This window comes from Drosophila biarmipes, unplaced genomic scaffold, assembly GCF_025231255.1.
Source record: "Drosophila biarmipes strain raj3 unplaced genomic scaffold, RU_DBia_V1.1 ptg000051l, whole genome shotgun sequence".
Taxonomy (NCBI): domain Eukaryota; kingdom Metazoa; phylum Arthropoda; class Insecta; order Diptera; family Drosophilidae; genus Drosophila; species Drosophila biarmipes.
Genome location: NW_026114554.1, coordinates 19185 through 42083, shown reverse-complemented (window position 1 = coordinate 42083; position 22899 = coordinate 19185). Strand labels below are relative to the sequence as shown.

General features: G+C 38.7%; 3 non-coding genes and 1 pseudogene across 3 annotated transcripts; all 4 read left to right on the top strand.

The window, feature by feature from the left end:
- The first annotated feature begins 2186 nt into the window (after positions 1-2186).
- On the top strand, positions 2187-4181 carry LOC127012332 (small subunit ribosomal RNA). Its single transcript, XR_007765833.1, has one exon. It is a non-coding gene; the product is annotated as a small subunit ribosomal RNA (ribosomal RNA).
- Positions 4182-5651: 1470 nt separating this feature from the next.
- LOC127012346 (5.8S ribosomal RNA) lies at positions 5652-5830 on the top strand. Its single transcript, XR_007765847.1, has one exon. It is a non-coding gene; the product is annotated as a 5.8S ribosomal RNA (ribosomal RNA).
- A 402-nt stretch (positions 5831-6232) lies between these two features.
- Positions 6233-15673, top strand: LOC127012345 (large subunit ribosomal RNA; annotated as a pseudogene).
- Positions 15674-20844: 5171 nt separating this feature from the next.
- Positions 20845-22839, top strand: LOC127012331 (small subunit ribosomal RNA). Its single transcript, XR_007765832.1, has one exon. It is a non-coding gene; the product is annotated as a small subunit ribosomal RNA (ribosomal RNA).
- Positions 22840-22899: the final 60 nt, after the last annotated feature.

The window sequence follows — 22899 nt, the reverse complement described above, 5'->3', positions numbered from 1 at the left end:
TGAGATATTTATACCTAGTGAGGGCGGCACTAGTACTATAAATTGTGGCAAAATAAATCTTATGCAAATGCATAGGATTTTGTCAATACCGTACAAAAAACTAAGTAAAACGTATGGATATTGAAAAATAAATGGATTATATTCATAAAATACGAATATTTCTTGCATTCTCTTGTTATATGAGAGAATATCATACGGAGCGGGTAGCCCCTAGTATAGTAAGCAGTCGAATGGGAGACAGCGTGTCCAAAAACACCTATAGGGAGGTGGTCGTTGGCGGACCTCTCCTCGTATTGGTCAAACTTATGATTTTGTCAATACTATATAAAACGCCAATCATATCCATATAAAAGTGAATACAGTATATGGATATGAATAAAAAACCATACATAAATAAAAAAAAAATATGTATAAAAAATTATACATATATTTATATTAAGCAATCGTATGGATGTGGCTTATAGGTATAATACCTATAAGGCATAATAATGTATAATATAGCAAATATACATATAAAAGTGCATGAATTGTATAGATATGGCATATAAGTGACATATTTATGAGAATAGCTAGTAGAATTTGCCCATACACTACTAGCGAAATGAGATATTTATACCTAGTGAGGGCGGCACTAGTACTATAAATTGTGGCAAAATAAATCTTATGCAAATGCATAGGATTTTGTCAATACCATACATAAACCGTATGGATATTGAGAAGTTAATAGATTACATCTATAATATGAGAAGTATTTTAGTATTCTTATTAAATAAGAGAATACTATAAGGGTGAGTGGCAAAGAGAATTGAATATACCCGAATGGGAGACAGCGTGTCCAAAAACTACTATAGGTGGTGTGGCAAATATGAGGAAGGCAATATATCCATATAATGAAAATAAAAGTGCGTTTTCTTATTATATAAGAGAACACTATATGGGTGAGTGGCAAAGTAAATTGAATATACCCGAATGGGAGACAGCGTGTCCAAAAACTACTATAGGTGGTGTGGCAAATATGAGGAAGGCAATATATCCATATAATGAAAATAAAAGTGCGTTTTCTTATTATATAAGAGAACACTATATGGGTGAGTGGCAAAGTAAATTGAATATACCCGAATGGGAGACAGCGTGTCCAAAAACTACTATAGGTGGTGTGGCAAATATGAGGAAGGCAATATATCCATATAATGAATATAAAAGTGCGTTGTCTTATTATATAAGAGAACACTATATGGGTGAGTGGCAAAGTAAATTGAATATACCCGAATGGGAGACAGCGTGTCCAAAAACTACTATAGGATGGTCAATGGGCCGGCCGTCTGCTATTGACATATGTCAGTAGAGAAGATATTATCCGTCAAATTTGTTTCTTTATTCATTTATTTGAATACGAGACTTGGCTCCGCGGTTAATATTTTAAGCCCAAAGATAATAACGTTGAAACAAAGGCCAAGTTTCTATTGTACATAGAATAACAAATTGTTTCCGAATTTTATCGTTAATTTTAGGAGGTAGGCTAACATGATTTATATTATATGTGTATTATTAAATAATAATAGTACATAAAAGTCTACCAAAGAAATATAAAAATGTAATTATGAATACATTTTCAATATTAATATCAACTTATATTGTTGATAATAAAAAATAGCTATTAAGAGAGTTATTTAAGAAATTATATAATATATAATAAAGAGTATATATATAAATAATATATAAGTATATATTATTTAAGAAATAAATATAGTAGTAATAATTATATATATACACTCGGTTCTATTTTATATATTACCAGAGACTTATATGGATATATATAGATAAATTTTAAATTTATCGTCAAAATACAAATGATTAACTCAATATCTTATATTGGTTAAACAAAAATTGTACATGTGTGGATACAATATATTATGTATGTCGAACAAAAATGATATTTTAGAATGAAATGTGCATATATAAAGAAAATATATGAAAAATAAATATTGTGTTTATAAAGAATATGATTCTTTTTGACATCAATAAAAACTTGTTATTATTAGTGGCGAAACAAGTATAAATTGGAAAACAAACGTATACGAATGCTATATAAAAATGGCCGTATTCGATAGAAATAAAATCTATAACAACATATATATTGCTAATTTCTATTCAAAAAATATGAATGAAATATGAATAAAAACATTATTCTGGTTGATCCTGCCAGTAGTTATATGCTTGTCTCAAAGATTAAGCCATGCATGTCTAAGTACACACGAATTAAAAGTGAAACCGCAAAAGGCTCATTATATCAGTTATGGTTCCTTAGATCGTTAACAGTTACTTGGATAACTGTGGTAATTCTAGAGCTAATACATGCAATTAAAACATGAACCTTATGGAACATGTGCTTTTATTAGGCTAAAACCAAGCGATCGCAAGATCGTTATATTGGTTGAACTCTAGATAACATGCAGATCGTATGGTCTTGTACCGACGACAGATCTTTCAAATGTCTGCCCTATCAACTTTTGATGGTAGTATCTAGGACTACCATGGTTGCAACGGGTAACGGGGAATCAGGGTTCGATTCCGGAGAGGGAGCCTGAGAAACGGCTACCACATCTAAGGAAGGCAGCAGGCGCGTAAATTACCCACTCCCAGCTCGGGGAGGTAGTGACGAAAAATAACAATACAGGACTCATATCCGAGGCCCTGTAATTGGAATGAGTACACTTTAAATCCTTTAACAAGGACCAATTGGAGGGCAAGTCTGGTGCCAGCAGCCGCGGTAATTCCAGCTCCAATAGCGTATATTAAAGTTGTTGCGGTTAAAACGTTCGTAGTTGAACTTGTGCTTCATACGGGTAGTACAACTTACAATTGTGGTTAGTACTATACCTTTATGTATGTAAGCGTATTACCGGTGGAGTTCTTACATGTGCTTAGATACTTGTATTTTTTCATATGTTCCTCCTATTTAAAAACCTGCATTAGTGCTCTTAAACGAGTGTTATTGTGGGCCGGTACAATTACTTTGAACAAATTAGAGTGCTTAAAGCAGGCTTCAAATGCCTGAATATTCTGTGCATGGGATAATGAAATAAGACCTCTGTTCTGCTTTCATTGGTTTTCAGATCAAGAGGTAATGATTAATAGAAGCAGTTTGGGGGCATTAGTATTACGACGCGAGAGGTGAAATTCTTGGACCGTCGTAAGACTAACTTAAGCGAAAGCATTTGCCAAAGATGTTTTCATTAATCAAGAACGAAAGTTAGAGGTTCGAAGGCGATCAGATACCGCCCTAGTTCTAACCATAAACGATGCCAGCTAGCAATTGGGTGTAGCTACTTTTATGGCTCTCTCAGTCGCTTCCCGGGAAACCAAAGCTTTTGGGCTCCGGGGGAAGTATGGTTGCAAAGCTGAAACTTAAAGGAATTGACGGAAGGGCACCACCAGGAGTGGAGCCTGCGGCTTAATTTGACTCAACACGGGAAAACTTACCAGGTCCGAACATAAGTGTGTAAGACAGATTGATAGCTCTTTCTCGAATCTATGGGTGGTGGTGCATGGCCGTTCTTAGTTCGTGGAGTGATTTGTCTGGTTAATTCCGATAACGAACGAGACTCAAATATATTAAATAGATATCTTCAGGATTATGGTGTTGAAGCTTATATAGCCTTCATTCATGGTGGCAGTAAAATGTTTATTGTGTTTGAATGTGTTTATATAAGTGGAGCCGTACCTGTTGGTTTGTCCCATTATAAGGACACTAGCTTCTTAAATGGACAAATTGCGTCTAGCAATAATGAGATTGAGCAATAACAGGTCTGTGATGCCCTTAGATGTCCTGGGCTGCACGCGCGCTACAATGAAAGTATCAACGTGTATTTCCTAGACCGAGAGGTCCGGGTAAACCGCTGAACCACTTTCATGCTTGGGATTGTGAACTGAAACTGTTCACATGAACTTGGAATTCCCAGTAAGTGTGAGTCATTAACTCGCATTGATTACGTCCCTGCCCTTTGTACACACCGCCCGTCGCTACTACCGATTGAATTATTTAGTGAGGTCTCCGGACGTGATCACTGTGACGCCTTGCGTGTTACGGTTGTTTCGCAAAAGTTGACCGAACTTGATTATTTAGAGGAAGTAAAAGTCGTAACAAGGTTTCCGTAGGTGAACCTGCGGAAGGATCATTAATGTTTTAATATCCTTACCGTTAATAAAATATTTGTTTATATTATAATAAATACATTATAGTATTACAAATAAAATATGAATTGCCAAAATGTATATGAGATCTATTATAGATCAAATGAAATTTCGAACAAGCAAATCGAAATAATGCAAATATTAAAATTATATATTGTATTTAATACATATGAGAGAAATTAATAAGCAGCCAAAGCAAACAAATAAAAATTCGAACAAGCAAATCGAATTATTAAAATAATAATATTAAATTATTATTGTATATCCTTACCGTTAATAAAATATTTGTTTATATTATAATAAATACATTATAATAATACAAATAAAATATGAATTGCCAAAATGTATATGAGATCTAATATAGATCAAATAAAATTTCGAACAAGCAAATCGAAATAATGCAAATATTAAAATTATATATTGTATTTAATACATATGAGAGAAATAATAAGCAGCCAAAGCAAACAAATAAAAATTCGAACAAGCAAATCGAATTATTAAAATAATAATATTAAATTATTATTGTATATCCTTACCGTTAATAAAATATTTGTTTATATTATAATAAATACATTATAATAATACAAATAAAATATGAATTGCCAAAATGTATATGAGATCTAATATAGATCAAATAAAATTTCGAACAAGCAAATCGAAATAATGCAAATATTAAAATTATATATTGTATTTAATACATATGAGAGAAATAATAAGCAGCCAAAGCAAACAAATAAAAATTCGAACAAGCAAATCGAATTATTAAAATAATAATATTAAATTATTATTGTATATCCTTACCGTTAATAAAATATTTGTTTATATTATAATAAATACATTATAGTAATACAAATAAAATATGAATTGCCAAAATGTATATGATCTAATATAGATCAAATGAAATTTCGAACAAGCAAATCGAAATAATGCAAATATTAAAATTATATATTGTATTTAATACATATGAGAGAAATAATAAGCAGCCAAAACAAACAAATAAAAATTCGAACAAGCAAATCGAATTATTAAAATAATAATATTAAATTATTATTGTATATAAACACAATTAAAATACTGTGTGTATATGGACCATAATATACACGCGTTGCGATATGTATTGTTCATCTCAGTTATGCGCATACATTGGATAATGCAACAACCTAAAATGTACAATGTTGTACCTGGTTTTATACAGGTTAATGTTTTATATAAATTTCAATTTATATCTCTAAAAAAGTATTAATATATATATATATATATATTTATTTACAATAAATGCAATTTAAAAAGAAATACTTTGATATATATTGGTTATATAAAACTAAGACATTTCGCAGCATTCGTTTTAGGTATAAAAATAAATTTATTGAAGGAATTGATATATGCCAGTAAAATGGTGTATTTTTAATTTCTTTCAATAAAAACATATTTGACAAAATTAAGAAACCAATTTATAAAACTCTAAGCGGTGGATCACTCGGCTCATGGGTCGATGAAGAACGCAGCAAACTGTGCGTCATCGTGTGAACTGCAGGACACATGAACATCGACATTTTGAACGCATATCGCAGTCCATGCTGTTATGTACTTTAATTAATTTTATAGTGCTGCTTGGACTACATATGGTTGAGGGTTGTAAGACTATGCTAATTAAGTTGCTTATACAAATTTTATAATGAAATTTTATAAGCATATGGTATATTATTGGATAATAATAATTTAATTATTTTATTCATAATATTAAAAAATATATGAAAAACATTATCTCACATTAGTAAATAATTTGAATGTGAAAAACGAAGAGAAATATTTTCTTTTTCAATCAAATGATACTGAGAAATGTCTAGCATAAAAATTTATCTAGAATTGTCTCTTATTAATGATTAGAAAATAGAAAACCGTTGACAATATTATTGTTCTTCGTTGATTCGTTAAATCAAACAAATGCCATTTATATACAGATATTATTAATATAACGAATTTAATAAAATGTTTTATCATTATATATAAAGAATTAATTGCATATAAAAGTTATACACAACCTCAACTCATATGGGACTACCCCCTGAATTTAAGCATATTAATTAGGGGAGGAAAAGAAACTAACAAGGATTTTCTTAGTAGCGGCGAGCGAAAAGAAATCAGTTCAGCACTAAGTCACTTTGTCTATATGGCAAATGTGAGATGCAGTGTATGGAGCGTCAATATTCTAGTATGAGAAATTAACGATTTAAGTCCTTCTTAAATGAGGCCATTTACCCATAGAGGGTGCCAGGCCCGTATAACGTTAATGATTACTAGATGATGTTTCCAAAGAGTCGTGTTGCTTGATAGTGCAGCACTAAGTGGGTGGTAAACTCCATCTAAAACTAAATATAACCATGAGACCGATAGTAAACAAGTACCGTGAGGGAAAGTTGAAAAGAACTCTGAATAGAGAGTTAAACAGTACGTGAAACTGCTTAGAGGTTAAGCCCGATGAACCTGAATATCCGTTATGGAAAATTCATCATTAGAATTGTAATATTTAAACAATATTATGATAATAGTGTGCATTTTTTCCATATAAGGACATTGTAATCTATTAGCATACCAAATTTATCATAAAATATAACTTATAGTTTATTCAAATTAATTTGCTTGCATTTTAACACAGAATAAATGTTATTAATTTGATAAAGTGCTGATAGATTTATATGAATACAGTGCGTTAATTTTTCGGAATTATATAATGGCATAATTATCATTGATTTTTGTGTTTATTATATGCACTTGTAGGATTAACAATGCGAAAGATTCAGGATACCTTCGGGACCCGTCTTGAAACACGGACCAAGGAGTCTAACATATGTGCAAGTTATTGGGATATAAACCTAATAGCGTAATTAACTTGACTAATAATGGGATTAGTTTTTTAACTATTTATAGCTAATTAACACAATCCCGGGGCGTTCTATATAGTTATGTATAATGATATTTATATTATTTATGCCTCTAACTGGAACGTACCTTGAGCATATATGCTGTGACCCGAAAGATGGTGAACTATACTTGATCAGGTTGAAGTCAGGGGAAACCCTGATGGAAGACCGAAACAGTTCTGACGTGCAAATCGATTGTCAGAATTGAGTATAGGGGCGAAAGACCAATCGAACCATCTAGTAGCTGGTTCCTTCCGAAGTTTCCCTCAGGATAGCTGGTGCATTTTAATATTATATAAAATAATCTTATCTGGTAAAGCGAATGATTAGAGGCCTTAGGGTCGAAACGATCTTAACCTATTCTCAAACTTTAAATGGGTAAGAACCTTAACTTTCTTGATATGAAGTTCAAGGTTATGATATAATGTGCCCAGTGGGCCACTTTTGGTAAGCAGAACTGGCGCTGTGGGATGAACCAAACGTAATGTTACGGTGCCCAAATTAACAACTCATGCAGATACCATGAAAGGCGTTGGTTGCTTAAAACAGCAGGACGGTGATCATGGAAGTCGAAATCCGCTAAGGAGTGTGTAACAACTCACCTGCCGAAGCAACTAGCCCTTAAAATGGATGGCGCTTAAGTTGTATACCTATACATTACCGCTAAAGTAGATGATTTATATTACTTGTAATATAAATTTTGAAACTTTAGTGAGTAGGAAGGTACAATGGTATGCGTAGAAGTGTTTGGCGTAAGCCTGCATGGAGCTGCCATTGGTACAGATCTTGGTGGTAGTAGCAAATAATCGAATGAGACCTTGGAGGACTGAAGTGGAGAAGGGTTTCGTGTGAACAGTGGTTGATCACGAGTTAGTCGGTCCTAAGTTCAAGGCGAAAGCCGAAAATTTTCAAGTAAAATACAAATGCCAAACAAATATATATATTATATAAAATCTAGCTAAATTAATATACTTGAATAATTTTGAACGAAAGGGAATACGGTTCCAATTCCGTAACCTGTTGAGTATCCGTTTGTTATTAAATATGGGCCTCGTGCTCATCCTGGCAACAGGAACGACCATAAAGAAGCCGTCGAGAGATATCGGAAGAGTTTTCTTTTCTGTTTTATAGCCGTACTACCATGGAAGTCTTTCGCAGAGAGATATGGTAGATGGGCTAGAAGAGCATGACATATACTGTTGTGTCGATATTTTCTCCTCGGACCTTGAAAATTTATGGTGGGGACACGCAAACTTCTCAACAGGCCGTACCAATATCCGCAGCTGGTCTCCAAGGTGAAGAGTCTCTAGTCGATAGAATAATGTAGGTAAGGGAAGTCGGCAAATTAGATCCGTAACTTCGGGATAAGGATTGGCTCTGAAGATTGAGATAGTCGGGCTTGATTGGGAAACAATAACATGGTTTATGTGCTCGTTCTGGGTAAATAGAGTTTCTAGCATTTATGTTAGTTACTTGTTCCCCGGATAGTTTAGTTACGTAGCCAATTGTGGAACTTTCTTGCTAAAATTTTTAAGAATACTAATTGGGTTAAACCAATTAGTTCTTATTAATTATAACGATTATCAATTAACAATCAATTCAGAACTGGCACGGACTTGGGGAATCCGACTGTCTAATTAAAACAAAGCATTGTGATGGCCCTAGCGGGTGTTGACACAATGTGATTTCTGCCCAGTGCTCTGAATGTCAAAGTGAAGAAATTCAAGTAAGCGCGGGTCAACGGCGGGAGTAACTATGACTCTCTTAAGGTAGCCAAATGCCTCGTCATCTAATTAGTGACGCGCATGAATGGATTAACGAGATTCCTACTGTCCCTATCTACTCACGAGTCGGTGTTAGATTGCTCGTGCGAACAGACGTGTTTTCCGTACGCTCCGCGAGTGTAGCCAATATTGACTGATAGAGACCAGATACGAAGCTAGAAACAGCACGAAAATTCGTGTTTTGTGCCTGCGAACCCAGTGCGCGTGTTTTCCCTGTGTAAAAGTGGTGAAACCGGGTGAAATTGGGTTTTTCCCATTGGAAATTTTCCATTGCGCCACGTGTGTCACGAGAGAGGCGCTCTCTTGAGAGAGGCGTTAGGCTTATTTAGGCACATTTTGCCTAAAACAGCTGTGCGGTTTGTGTCATCGCTAAACTTTTATCAGCTGATCAGCTGATAGAGCTTTCCGACCAGCTGATAATAAAGGGGTAAGTCCTTGGTGGAAAAGCTTTTGGGTTGGAACTGCCGATAACCGGCGGATGGCGCCACCCAAAATGGATGTTGGAGATTCTGGCAGTGAGAGTGCTAGTAGTAGGGGAAGCAGTGGGGGCAGAGGACGACCCAGAGGTAAGCGCAATAAAGCGCCGCTGAGGGACGCCTCTAGGTGCAAGTTGATGGCACTGGATGCAACTGCCGCTGACACTGCGACAGCCCCTGCCGCTGCCGCTGCCGCTGCCCCTGCTGCTGCCGCTGCCGCTGCCCCTGTCGCTGCCCTTGCCGCAGCCCCTGCCGCTCCCGCAGCCCCCGCCGCTGCTGCATCCTATGCTGAACACGAGAAGACCTTCGTTGCACCAGCCAGTCCTCTAAAATCCTTCTCGGATAGGGAGTGGAGAGGTAATGGTGCCGTCGCTGCCGAGATGGGGGACATCCGATCGGAGATCGGTAGGATGTTCATGGTCTCCTATGCCAACCCGGCCACAAATGTGAAGGTGCAGTCCGTAGCCAACCGCTACGAGGAGGTTGTTGCAGCCCTCCTTATACGGATTGGAGTGCTTGAGGACCGCCTTAAGAAGCAGACACCGGTTGCCTCGGCCGTCTCATACGCAGCCGCCGCTGCTAGAGGCGCGCACCTTATCGCCTCACCTGCTGCCCCTGTCGCCCCCTATGCCCCTGTAGCCGCACCGCGGAAAATCCGGGAGACCTGGTCGGCAGTCGTTGCATGTGATGATCCGGCCTTATCAGGGAGGCAAATTGCGGACAAGGTCCGCAAAGAGGTAGCGCCTGCTTTGGGCGTCAGAGTGCATGAGGTGCGAGAGTTGAAGCGGGGCGGCGCGATTATTCGCACGCCATCGCAGGCGGAGATGTCGAAAATCGTTGCCTCCGCAAAATTCGCTGAGGTGGGCCTTAAGGTGTCCAAAAACACTGCCGCAAAACCCAGGGTGACGGTACAGGATGTGGACACCACTGTGACGCCGGATGAGTTCATGATGGAGTTAAAAGAGAAAAACTTCGAGGAGATGTCGCTGAAGGAGTTCCAGAAGGCGGTAGTCCTGGCGACCAAGCCCTGGTCAGCAGCTAACAGCGCCACTATAAACGTGACGCTGGAAGTAGATGATCAGGCGTTGGCCGTTCTCGAAAGCGGGAGGGTGTATATCAAGTGGTTCTCTTACCGCTGCCGCTCTCAAGTGCGCACCTATGCGTGCCACCGATGCCTTGGTTTTGACCACAAAGTCAGCGAGTGTCGGTACGCTAGAGAAAACCAGGTCTGCCGCCAGTGCGGACAGAACGACCACGTCGCGGCGAAGTGCAAAAATGCGGTGGACTGCCGTAACTGCCGCCATAAAGGGCTACCCTCGGGGCACTATATGCTCTCGGGTGGATGCCCGATATATAGCGCTGTGCTAGCCAGGGTGCAAGCTAGACATTAACATGTTCAGCTTCATCCAAGCGAATTGTGGTCGAGGCCGTTGCGCTGTCATCGAGCTTGCAAAGCGGATGAGAGATGCTGGCCACCTGTTCGCACTCATTCAGGAGCCCTATGTGGACGCAGGCAAGCGTCTCACTGGACTCCCTGGAGGCATGAGAATCTTCGCTGACAAAAGGAAGAAAGCTGCCATCATCGTGGACGACCCGTCTGCCATCTGCATGCCCATCGAGACATTGACGACGGATTATGGAGTGTGCGTGAGTGTCACAGGAAAATACGGCACCATTTTTCTGTCCTCCGTATACTGCCAGTACTCAGCTGCCCTGCAGCCCTACACTGACTACCTGGATACGGTTCTGCTGCTAGCCAGCAGGACACCGACAATCCTCGGACTTGATGCGAATGCGGTTTCCCCGATGTGGTTCAGCAAAACTCCAGCTAACTCTGGAGACCGTCTGAATCGCGAACGGGGACAGCACATGGACGAGTGGATCATCGCAAGCGGTGTCTGTGTGCTTAATACGGCCAGCCAGGTGTTCACGTTCGATAATCACCGCTCCAGAAGTGATATCGACGTGACCTTCACCAACGAAGCAGCGCGTGTGTGGGCAATATACGAATGGAGAGTTGACTTCTGGGAGCTGAGTGACCACAACATCATCACTGTTGAGGTTACTCCAGATCCAAGCAGTACTGTTGAGAGCCTAGCTCCGGTACCGCAATGGAGGCTCTCCAATGCAAGTTGGCGAAGATTCAGAGTAGAACTAAGGGATGTAGCTGAATGTCTCGAGGAACTGGAGGAATCGCCGTTGGATGATCATGTGTCAGCCCTTCGCTCCATCGTACACGAAGTGTGCGACAGGGTAATAGGGCGCAGGATACCTGCAGCAAGGGGAAACGTAATATGGTGGAATCCTGAACTGAGTACCAAGCGCCAAGAGGTCAGGAGACTGAGGCGCAGGCTGCAGGCAGCTCGTCGGAGTGGCACCGGCGATGTTGAGCGACTTGCCGCTGGATTAAGGCTTGCCTCAGGCCAGTATAAGAAGCTTATCCTGATGACAAAGGAACAAAACTGGCGGGACTTCGTGGGACGGCACAAGGATGATCCATGGGGGCACGCCTACCGAATATGCCGAGGCCGGAAAAAGACAACCGATCTTGGATGTCTTAGGTCGAACGGCGCGCTACTTACGACATGGCACGACTGCGCAGATATACTCCTCCGCAACTTCTTCCCTGTTGCGGAATCCACAGTGCGTGAGGGTATAACTCCTGCTGCTCCACCGACCCTCGAAGCCTTCGAGGTGGCAACCAGCGTCGCGAAGCTGAGAAGCCGGCGATCGCCGGGAATGGACGGCATCACGGGTGGGATCGTCAAGGAGGTATGGCGTGCTATCCCTCAGCACCTGACGAAGTTGTACTCTCGATGCCTCTCGGAAGGATATTTTCCTGCCGAGTGGAAACACCCGAGAGTGATACCGCTGGTAAAGGGGCCAGATAAGGACAGGAGCGATCCTGCCTCTTATCGTGGCATATGCCTTTTGCCAGTGTTCGGAAAGGTGCTGGAAGGGATCATGGTGAATCGACTGAAGGATGTGCTACCGGATGGCTGCAGATGGCAATTTGGATTTCGGCCTGGACGCTGCGTTGAGGATGCGTGGATGCACGCTAAAAACACCGTTTCCACCAGCCGCGAGAGGAGGGTGCTGGGAATCTTTGTTGATTTCAAGGGTGCCTTCGACAATGTTGAGTGGAACGCGGTGCTGGATCGGCTTATCGACGTCGGCTGTCGAGAGATAGACTTGTGGAAAAGTTATTTCTCCGGTCGAAGTGCCAGTATCATCAGCAGTTACGAAGCGGCCACAGTGTCGGTTACACGGGGCTGCCCGCAAGGGTCCGTCAGTGGTCCATTTATTTGGAACCTACTGATGGATGTGCTGCTTCAGCGCCTGGAGCCACATTGTGCTCTGAGCGCGTTTGCAGATGACTTGCTACTTTTCGTCGATGGGAATTCCCGTGCCGATCTGGAGCGAAAGGGTGAGCAGTTGATGGACATCGTGGGAGCCTGGGGAGCTGAGGTTGGAGTGAGTGTGTCAACCAGCAAGACGGCAATCATGTTGCTGAAAGGGAATCTTTCAGACACTAGGAGACCGACGGTACGGTTTGCTGGAGCAAGCCTGCCATACGTCACCAAATGCCGGTACCTTGGCATCTTAGTCGGCGAGCGGATGAGCTTTCTCCCGCATATCTCTGCTCTCAGAGATCGGCTGGCTGGAGTTGCCGGAGGGCTAGCACGGGTGCTCCGAGTCGATTGGGGGCTCAGCTCCCGTGCTAAGAGGACGATATACAGCGGACTCATGGTCCCCTGTGCACTCTTCGGTGCCTCGGTCTGGTACAAGGCGGCGAGCAAGGGCAAGTCCTTAAGACTCCTCACCTCGTGCCAGAGGACCATCCTATTAGGATGCCTACCGGTATGCCGCACAGTGTCCACGGTGGCACTGCAGGTGCTTGCTGGTGCTCCTCCAATGGATTTAGATGCTCACAGGATGGCAGTGAAGTTTAAGCTCAGAAAGCACGTTCCCCTGGACGAGAGCGACTGGCTCTATGGACAGGACTTGTCTGTGTTGGACTGGAAATCCAAGATGGCTCTGCTAGACGAATGTCTGCTAAATGAGTGGCAACTCAGATGGGACCAAGCGGCTCACGGTTTTGTGACTCGCCAGTTTTTCCCAGAGGCAGCGTTCGTCTACAAGAGGAAGGACTTTGTCTTCACCTTAAGAGCCGGATTCTTGCTGACAGGACACGGGTCGTTCAACGCTTTCCTCCATGGTAGAACCCTCAGCACCACAACCGCATGCTCATGTGGAGAGGAGAGTGAGGACTGGCTTCACGTACTATGTGAGTGCCGCCTCTATAGCGATTTGCGTGACTTGGATGCCCTTGGCATTGTTCGAGTCCAAGAACGATGGAACGTCGCAGGAGTAGTCGAGACCCCAGAACGGATGCGTCTCCTAGGAGCTTTTGCTGATGCTGCCTTCTCGAGGCGTAGGATGGAAGCGACGAGGGATGAACCGCAGGCGCCGGGACAATAGTCCCAAAACCCCCTTGCCGTGTGGCAACGGCGAAGAATACTGCCACAGCTTGTCATTGCTTGTCGTAGGAGGCGACTAATATGACATGGTTGCCCCATCCGAGCTTGTCGGAGCTGAAGGGGTGAGGCCCACCGAGCCTGAAATTTCGGTGCCACGGGTTGAGTGGTTCTCCAAGGCTACTCATTGAGGTCGGCCCCCTAGTGGGAGTTTCGTGGTGGCTGTGGTTGACACCTATATCGCGGGTAGAGTCCCCGGGCTCGACGTGGATGTTGCGTTAATACAACTCGGGTGCTGCGACCCAAAGAACAGTAGAGATTTTAGATAGATCTCGCCCCTATGCAAGGGGGAGTGCTTGCCCGACAAGCAAGTACTTAAATTGCTACTGGGGTGGTTGCTATGTACATAGCTATAGCTTCTAGTCCAGGGCGTTGGTTTGGCGCTTAACCCAGACCCTTGCATTATATACTCCCTTGTGGGTATATTAGAATGCCGTGGCTGTAATCCCTTCAGTGCGGAACACGTCACGTTAAATAAGTTCGGAGGGATCCGAGACACACCTGTCCCTATCTACTATCTAGCGAAACCACAGCCAAGGGAACGGGCTTGGAATAATTAGCGGGGAAAGAAGACCCTTTTGAGCTTGACTCTAATCTGGCAGTGTAAGGAGACATAAGAGGTGTAGAATAAGTGGGAGATATTAGACCTCGGTTTGGTATCGCCAATGAAATACCACTACTCTTATTGTTTCCTTACTTACTTGATTAAATGGAACGTGTATCATTTCCTAGCCATTATACGGATATATTTATTATATCTTATGGTATTGGGTTTTGATGCAAGCTTCTTGATCAAAGTATCACGAGTTTGTTATATAATCGCAAACAAATTCTTTAATAAAACGGTGCATTTATGTATTTTTGATTTGAAAATTTGGTATAACTCCAATTACTCAGGTATGATCCAATTCAAGGACATTGCCAGGTAGGGAGTTTGACTGGGGCGGTACATCTCTCAAATAATAACGGAGGTGTCCCAAGGCCAGCTCAGTGCGGACAGAAACCACACATAGAGCAAAAGGGCAAATGCTGACTTGATCTCGGTGTTCAGTACACACAGGGACAGCAAAAGCTCGGCCTATCGATCCTTTTGGTTTAAAGAGTTTTTAACAAGAGGTGTCAGAAAAGTTACCATAGGGATAACTGGCTTGTGGCGGCCAAGCGTTCATAGCGACGTCGCTTTTTGATCCTTCGATGTCGGCTCTTCCTATCATTGTGAAGCAAAATTCACCAAGCGTTGGATTGTTCACCCATGCAAGGGAACGTGAGCTGGGTTTAGACCGTCGTGAGACAGGTTAGTTTTACCCTACTAATGACAAAACGTTGTTGCGACAGCATTCCTGCGTAGTACGAGAGGAACCGCAGGTACGGACCAATGGCACAATACTTGTTCGAGCGAACAGTGGTATGACGCTACGTCCGTTGGATTATGCCTGAACGCCTCTAAGGTCGTATCCGTGCTGGACTGCAATGATAAATAAGGGGCAATTTGCATTGTATGGCTTCTAAACCATTTAAAGTTTATAATTTACTTTTTAAACGACAATGGATGTGATGCCAATGTAATTTGTAACATAGTAAATTGGGAGGATCTTTGATCACCTGATGCCGCGCTAGTTACATATAAAAGCATTATTTAATACAATGACAAAGCCTAGAATCAATTGTAAACGACTTTTGTAACAGGCAAGGTGTTGTAAGTGGTTGAGCAGCTGCCATACTGCGATCCACTGAAGCTTATCCTTTGCTTGATGATTCGATAATAAAATTGCATAATTTATTTGTTGTGTTGAACTTCTTATATAAAGTTCAACCAACAATCTATTTGTATGCATTGATTGTTTGCTTGGCTTTGTGGCGAATTTTTAATCCTTTATATATTACATTCCTAAGGTCTAGATTTTCAAGTAAGAGACCAATTTGATTAACATATCAATATAAGTACAACTCGACCATCTAATAATAACAATATGAATCGTCATCTTATTAGTGACGCGAAGATTGGCAAACATATAATATAAAAATATTCCTAAGGTCTAGATTTTCAAGTAAGAGACCAATTTGATTAACATATCAATATAAGTACAACTCGACCATCTAATAATAACAATATGAATCGTCATCTTTTTAGTGACGCGAAGATTGGCAAACATATAATATAAAAATATTCCTAAGGTCTAGAATCTTAAGCAATAGACCAATTCAACTAAGAGTTGACATATAAAAATATGTTCCTTTTAATGTTAGCAAAATTTTATCGTCACATACTGTTAGTGACGCGAACGTTTTTTTCTCCATGTTTATATGAATGTTTATTCAAAGGTAGAAAGGCAGGATCGTTATTTTATAAGTGAAGCGATAAAAAAATATTATGCAATAGGACATCTATTTATAAATATTTTTAAGTCTTAGAAATTCAAGTAAAGAGATTCAAGAAATTCATTCAACTTAGAGCGCACATATAATTAAAACTATTCCTGAGGTTTAGAAACCAAATTAAATAAAGAGGACATATAAACGTATGTGGTATTTTGATGGTAGTAAAAATGTATCGCGATATTATTAGTGACGCGACCAATTTTTATACTCTTTGCTCCATGTGCAAATATATCTAGTGTTTAGATAGTCAATTAAAAATGACAATTTTAACTAAAAGACTTAAAAAAGTGTTTGTCAAACTTATAATTTTGTCAATACTATATAAAACGCCAATCATATCCTTATAAAAGTAAATACGGTATATGGTTATAAATACAAAACCATATATAAATAAAAAAATGAAATCGTATGTATATGGCTTATAGGTATAATACCTATAAGGCATAATAATGTATAATATTAGCAAATATACATATAAAAGTGCATAAATTGTATAGATATGGCATAAAGAAGGCATTTATGAGAATAGCTAGTAGAATTTGCCCATACACTACTAGCGAAATGAGATATTTATACCTAGTGAGGGCGGCACTAGTACTATAAATTGTGGCAAAATAAATCTTATGCAAATGCATAGGATTTTGTCAATACCGTACAAAAAACTAAGTAAAACGTATGGATATTGAAAAATAAATGGATTATATTCATAAAATACGAATATTTCTTGCATTCTCTTGTTATACGAGAGAATATCATACGGAGCGGGCAGCCCCTAGTATAGTAAGCAGTCGAATGGGAGACAGCGTGTCCAAAAACACCTATAGGGAGGTGGTCGTTGGCGGACCTCTCCTCGTATTGGTCAAACTTATGATTTTGTCAATACTATATAAAACGCCAATCATATCCATATAAAAGTGAATACAGTATATGGATATGAATAAAAAACCATACATAAATAAAAAAAAATATGTATAAAAAATTATACATATATTTATATTAAGCAATCGTATGGATGTGGCTTATAGGTATAATACCTATAAGGCATAATAATGTATAATATAGCAAATATACATATAAAAGTGCATGAATTGTATAGATATGGCATATAAGTGACATATTTATGAGAATAGCTAGTAGAATTTGCCCATACACTACTAGCGAAATGAGATATTTATACCTAGTGAGGGCGGCACTAGTACTATAAATTGTGGCAAAATAAATCTTATGCAAATGCATAGGATTTTGTCAATACCGTACAAAAAACTAAGTAAAACGTATGGATATTGAAAAATAAATGGATTATATTCATAAAATACGAATATTTCTTGCATTCTCTTGTTATATGAGAGAATATCATACGGAGCGGGTAGCCCCTAGTATAGTAAGCAGTCGAATGGGAGACAGCGTGTCCAAAAACACCTATAGGGAGGTGGTCGTTGGCGGACCTCTCCTCGTATTGGTCAAACTTATGATTTTGTCAATACTATATAAAACGCCAATCATATCCATATAAAAGTGAATACAGTATATGGATATGAATAAAAAACCATACATAAATAAAAAAAAATATGTATAAAAAATTATACATATATTTATATTAAGCAATCGTATGGATGTGGCTTATAGGTATAATACCTATAAGGCATAATAATGTATAATATAGCAAATATACATATAAAAGTGCATGAATTGTATAGATATGGCATATAAGTGACATATTTATGAGAATAGCTAGTAGAATTTGCCCATACACTACTAGCGAAATGAGATATTTATACCTAGTGAGGGCGGCACTAGTACTATAAATTGTGGCAAAATAAATCTTATGCAAATGCATAGGATTTTGTCAATACCGTACAAAAAACTAAGTAAAACGTATGGATATTGAAAAATAAATGGATTATATTCATAAAATACGAATATTTCTTGCATTCTCTTGTTATATGAGAGAATATCATACGGAGCGGGTAGCCCCTAGTATAGTAAGCAGTCGAATGGGAGACAGCGTGTCCAAAAACACCTATAGGGAGGTGGTCGTTGGCGGACCTCTCCTCGTATTGGTCAAACTTATGATTTTGTCAATACTATATAAAACGCCAATCATATCCATATAAAATTGAATACAGTATATGGATATGAATAAAAAACCATACAAAAATAAAAAAAAAATATGTATAAAAAATTATACATATATTTATATTAAGCAATCGTATGGATGTGGCTTATAGGTATAATACCTATAAGGCATAATAATGTATAATATAGCAAATATACATATAAAAGTGCATGAATTGTATAGATATGGCATATAAGTGACATATTTATGAGAATAGCTAGTAGAATTTGCCCATACACTACTAGCGAAATGAGATATTTATACCTAGTGAGGGCGGCACTAGTACTATAAATTGTGGCAAAATAAATCTTATGCAAATGCATAGGATTTTGTCAATACCGTACAAAAAACTAAGTAAAACGTATGGATATTGAAAAATAAATGGATTATATTCATAAAATACGAATATTTCTTGCATTCTCTTGTTATATGAGAGAATATCATACGGAGCGGGTAGCCCCTAGTATAGTAAGCAGTCGAATGGGAGACAGCGTGTCCAAAAACACCTATAGGGAGGTGGTCGTTGGCGGACCTCTCCTCGTATTGGTCAAACTTATGATTTTGTCAATACTATATAAAACGCCAATCATATCCATATAAAAGTGAATACAGTATATGGATATGAATAAAAAACCATACATAAATAAAAAAAAAATATGTATAAAAAATTATACATATATTTATATTAAGCAATCGTATGGATGTGGCTTATAGGTATAATACCTATAAGGCATAATAATGTATAATATAGCAAATATACATATAAAAGTGCATGAATTGTATAGATATGGCATATAAGTGACATATTTATGAGAATAGCTAGTAGAATTTGCCCATACACTACTAGCGAAATGAGATATTTATACCTAGTGAGGGCGGCACTAGTACTATAAATTGTGGCAAAATAAATCTTATGCAAATGCATAGGATTTTGTCAATACCATACATAAACCGTATGGATATTGAGAAGTTAATAGATTACATCTATAATATGAGAAGTATTTTAGTATTCTTATTAAATAAGAGAATACTATAAGGGTGAGTGGCAAAGAGAATTGAATATACCCGAATGGGAGACAGCGTGTCCAAAAACTACTATAGGTGGTGTGGCAAATATGAGGAAGGCAATATATCCATATAATGAAAATAAAAGTGCGTTTTCTTATTATATAAGAGAACACTATATGGGTGAGTGGCAAAGTAAATTGAATATACCCGAATGGGAGACAGCGTGTCCAAAAACTACTATAGGTGGTGTGGCAAATATGAGGAAGGCAATATATCCATATAATGAAAATAAAAGTGCGTTTTCTTATTATATAAGAGAACACTATATGGGTGAGTGGCAAAGTAAATTGAATATACCCGAATGGGAGACAGCGTGTCCAAAAACTACTATAGGTGGTGTGGCAAATATGAGGAAGGCAATATATCCATATAATGAATATAAAAGTGCGTTGTCTTATTATATAAGAGAACACTATATGGGTGAGTGGCAAAGTAAATTGAATATACCCGAATGGGAGACAGCGTGTCCAAAAACTACTATAGGATGGTCAATGGGCCGGCCGTCTGCTATTGACATATGTCAGTAGAGAAGATATTATCCGTCAAATTTGTTTCTTTATTCATTTATTTGAATACGAGACTTGGCTCCGCGGTTAATATTTTAAGCCCAAAGATAATAACGTTGAAACAAAGGCCAAGTTTCCATTGTACATAGAATAACAAATTGTTTCCGAATTTTATCGTTAATTTTAGGAGGTAGGCTAACATGATTTATATTATATGTGTATTATTAAATAATAATAGTACATAAAAGTCTACCAAAGAAATATAAAAATGTAATTATGAATACATTTTCAATATTAATATCAACTTATATTGTTGATAATAAAAAATAGCTATTAAGAGAGTTATTTAAGAAATTATATAATATATAATAAAGAGTATATATATAAATAATATATAAGTATATATTATTTAAGAAATAAATATAGTAGTAATAATTATATATATACACTCGGTTCTATTTTATATATTACCAGAGACTTATATGGATATATATAGATAAATTTTAAATTTATCGTCAAAATACAAATGATTAACTCAATATCTTATATTGGTTAAACAAAAATTGTACATGTGTGGATACAATATATTATGTATGTCGAACAAAAATGATATTTTAGAATGAAATGTGCATATATAAAGAAAATATATGAAAAATAAATATTGTGTTTATAAAGAATATGATTCTTTTTGACATCAATAAAAACTTGTTATTATTAGTGGCGAAACAAGTATAAATTGGAAAACAAACGTATACGAATGCTATATAAAAATGGCCGTATTCGATAGAAATAAAATCTATAACAACATATATATTGCTAATTTCTATTCAAAAAATATGAATGAAATATGAATAAAAACATTATTCTGGTTGATCCTGCCAGTAGTTATATGCTTGTCTCAAAGATTAAGCCATGCATGTCTAAGTACACACGAATTAAAAGTGAAACCGCAAAAGGCTCATTATATCAGTTATGGTTCCTTAGATCGTTAACAGTTACTTGGATAACTGTGGTAATTCTAGAGCTAATACATGCAATTAAAACATGAACCTTATGGAACATGTGCTTTTATTAGGCTAAAACCAAGCGATCGCAAGATCGTTATATTGGTTGAACTCTAGATAACATGCAGATCGTATGGTCTTGTACCGACGACAGATCTTTCAAATGTCTGCCCTATCAACTTTTGATGGTAGTATCTAGGACTACCATGGTTGCAACGGGTAACGGGGAATCAGGGTTCGATTCCGGAGAGGGAGCCTGAGAAACGGCTACCACATCTAAGGAAGGCAGCAGGCGCGTAAATTACCCACTCCCAGCTCGGGGAGGTAGTGACGAAAAATAACAATACAGGACTCATATCCGAGGCCCTGTAATTGGAATGAGTACACTTTAAATCCTTTAACAAGGACCAATTGGAGGGCAAGTCTGGTGCCAGCAGCCGCGGTAATTCCAGCTCCAATAGCGTATATTAAAGTTGTTGCGGTTAAAACGTTCGTAGTTGAACTTGTGCTTCATACGGGTAGTACAACTTACAATTGTGGTTAGTACTATACCTTTATGTATGTAAGCGTATTACCGGTGGAGTTCTTACATGTGCTTAGATACTTGTATTTTTTCATATGTTCCTCCTATTTAAAAACCTGCATTAGTGCTCTTAAACGAGTGTTATTGTGGGCCGGTACAATTACTTTGAACAAATTAGAGTGCTTAAAGCAGGCTTCAAATGCCTGAATATTCTGTGCATGGGATAATGAAATAAGACCTCTGTTCTGCTTTCATTGGTTTTCAGATCAAGAGGTAATGATTAATAGAAGCAGTTTGGGGGCATTAGTATTACGACGCGAGAGGTGAAATTCTTGGACCGTCGTAAGACTAACTTAAGCGAAAGCATTTGCCAAAGATGTTTTCATTAATCAAGAACGAAAGTTAGAGGTTCGAAGGCGATCAGATACCGCCCTAGTTCTAACCATAAACGATGCCAGCTAGCAATTGGGTGTAGCTACTTTTATGGCTCTCTCAGTCGCTTCCCGGGAAACCAAAGCTTTTGGGCTCCGGGGGAAGTATGGTTGCAAAGCTGAAACTTAAAGGAATTGACGGAAGGGCACCACCAGGAGTGGAGCCTGCGGCTTAATTTGACTCAACACGGGAAAACTTACCAGGTCCGAACATAAGTGTGTAAGACAGATTGATAGCTCTTTCTCGAATCTATGGGTGGTGGTGCATGGCCGTTCTTAGTTCGTGGAGTGATTTGTCTGGTTAATTCCGATAACGAACGAGACTCAAATATATTAAATAGATATCTTCAGGATTATGGTGTTGAAGCTTATATAGCCTTCATTCATGGTGGCAGTAAAATGTTTATTGTGTTTGAATGTGTTTATATAAGTGGAGCCGTACCTGTTGGTTTGTCCCATTATAAGGACACTAGCTTCTTAAATGGACAAATTGCGTCTAGCAATAATGAGATTGAGCAATAACAGGTCTGTGATGCCCTTAGATGTCCTGGGCTGCACGCGCGCTACAATGAAAGTATCAACGTGTATTTCCTAGACCGAGAGGTCCGGGTAAACCGCTGAACCACTTTCATGCTTGGGATTGTGAACTGAAACTGTTCACATGAACTTGGAATTCCCAGTAAGTGTGAGTCATTAACTCGCATTGATTACGTCCCTGCCCTTTGTACACACCGCCCGTCGCTACTACCGATTGAATTATTTAGTGAGGTCTCCGGACGTGATCACTGTGACGCCTTGCGTGTTACGGTTGTTTCGCAAAAGTTGACCGAACTTGATTATTTAGAGGAAGTAAAAGTCGTAACAAGGTTTCCGTAGGTGAACCTGCGGAAGGATCATTAATGTTTTAATATCCTTACCGTTAATAAAATATTTGTTTATATTATAATAAATACATTATA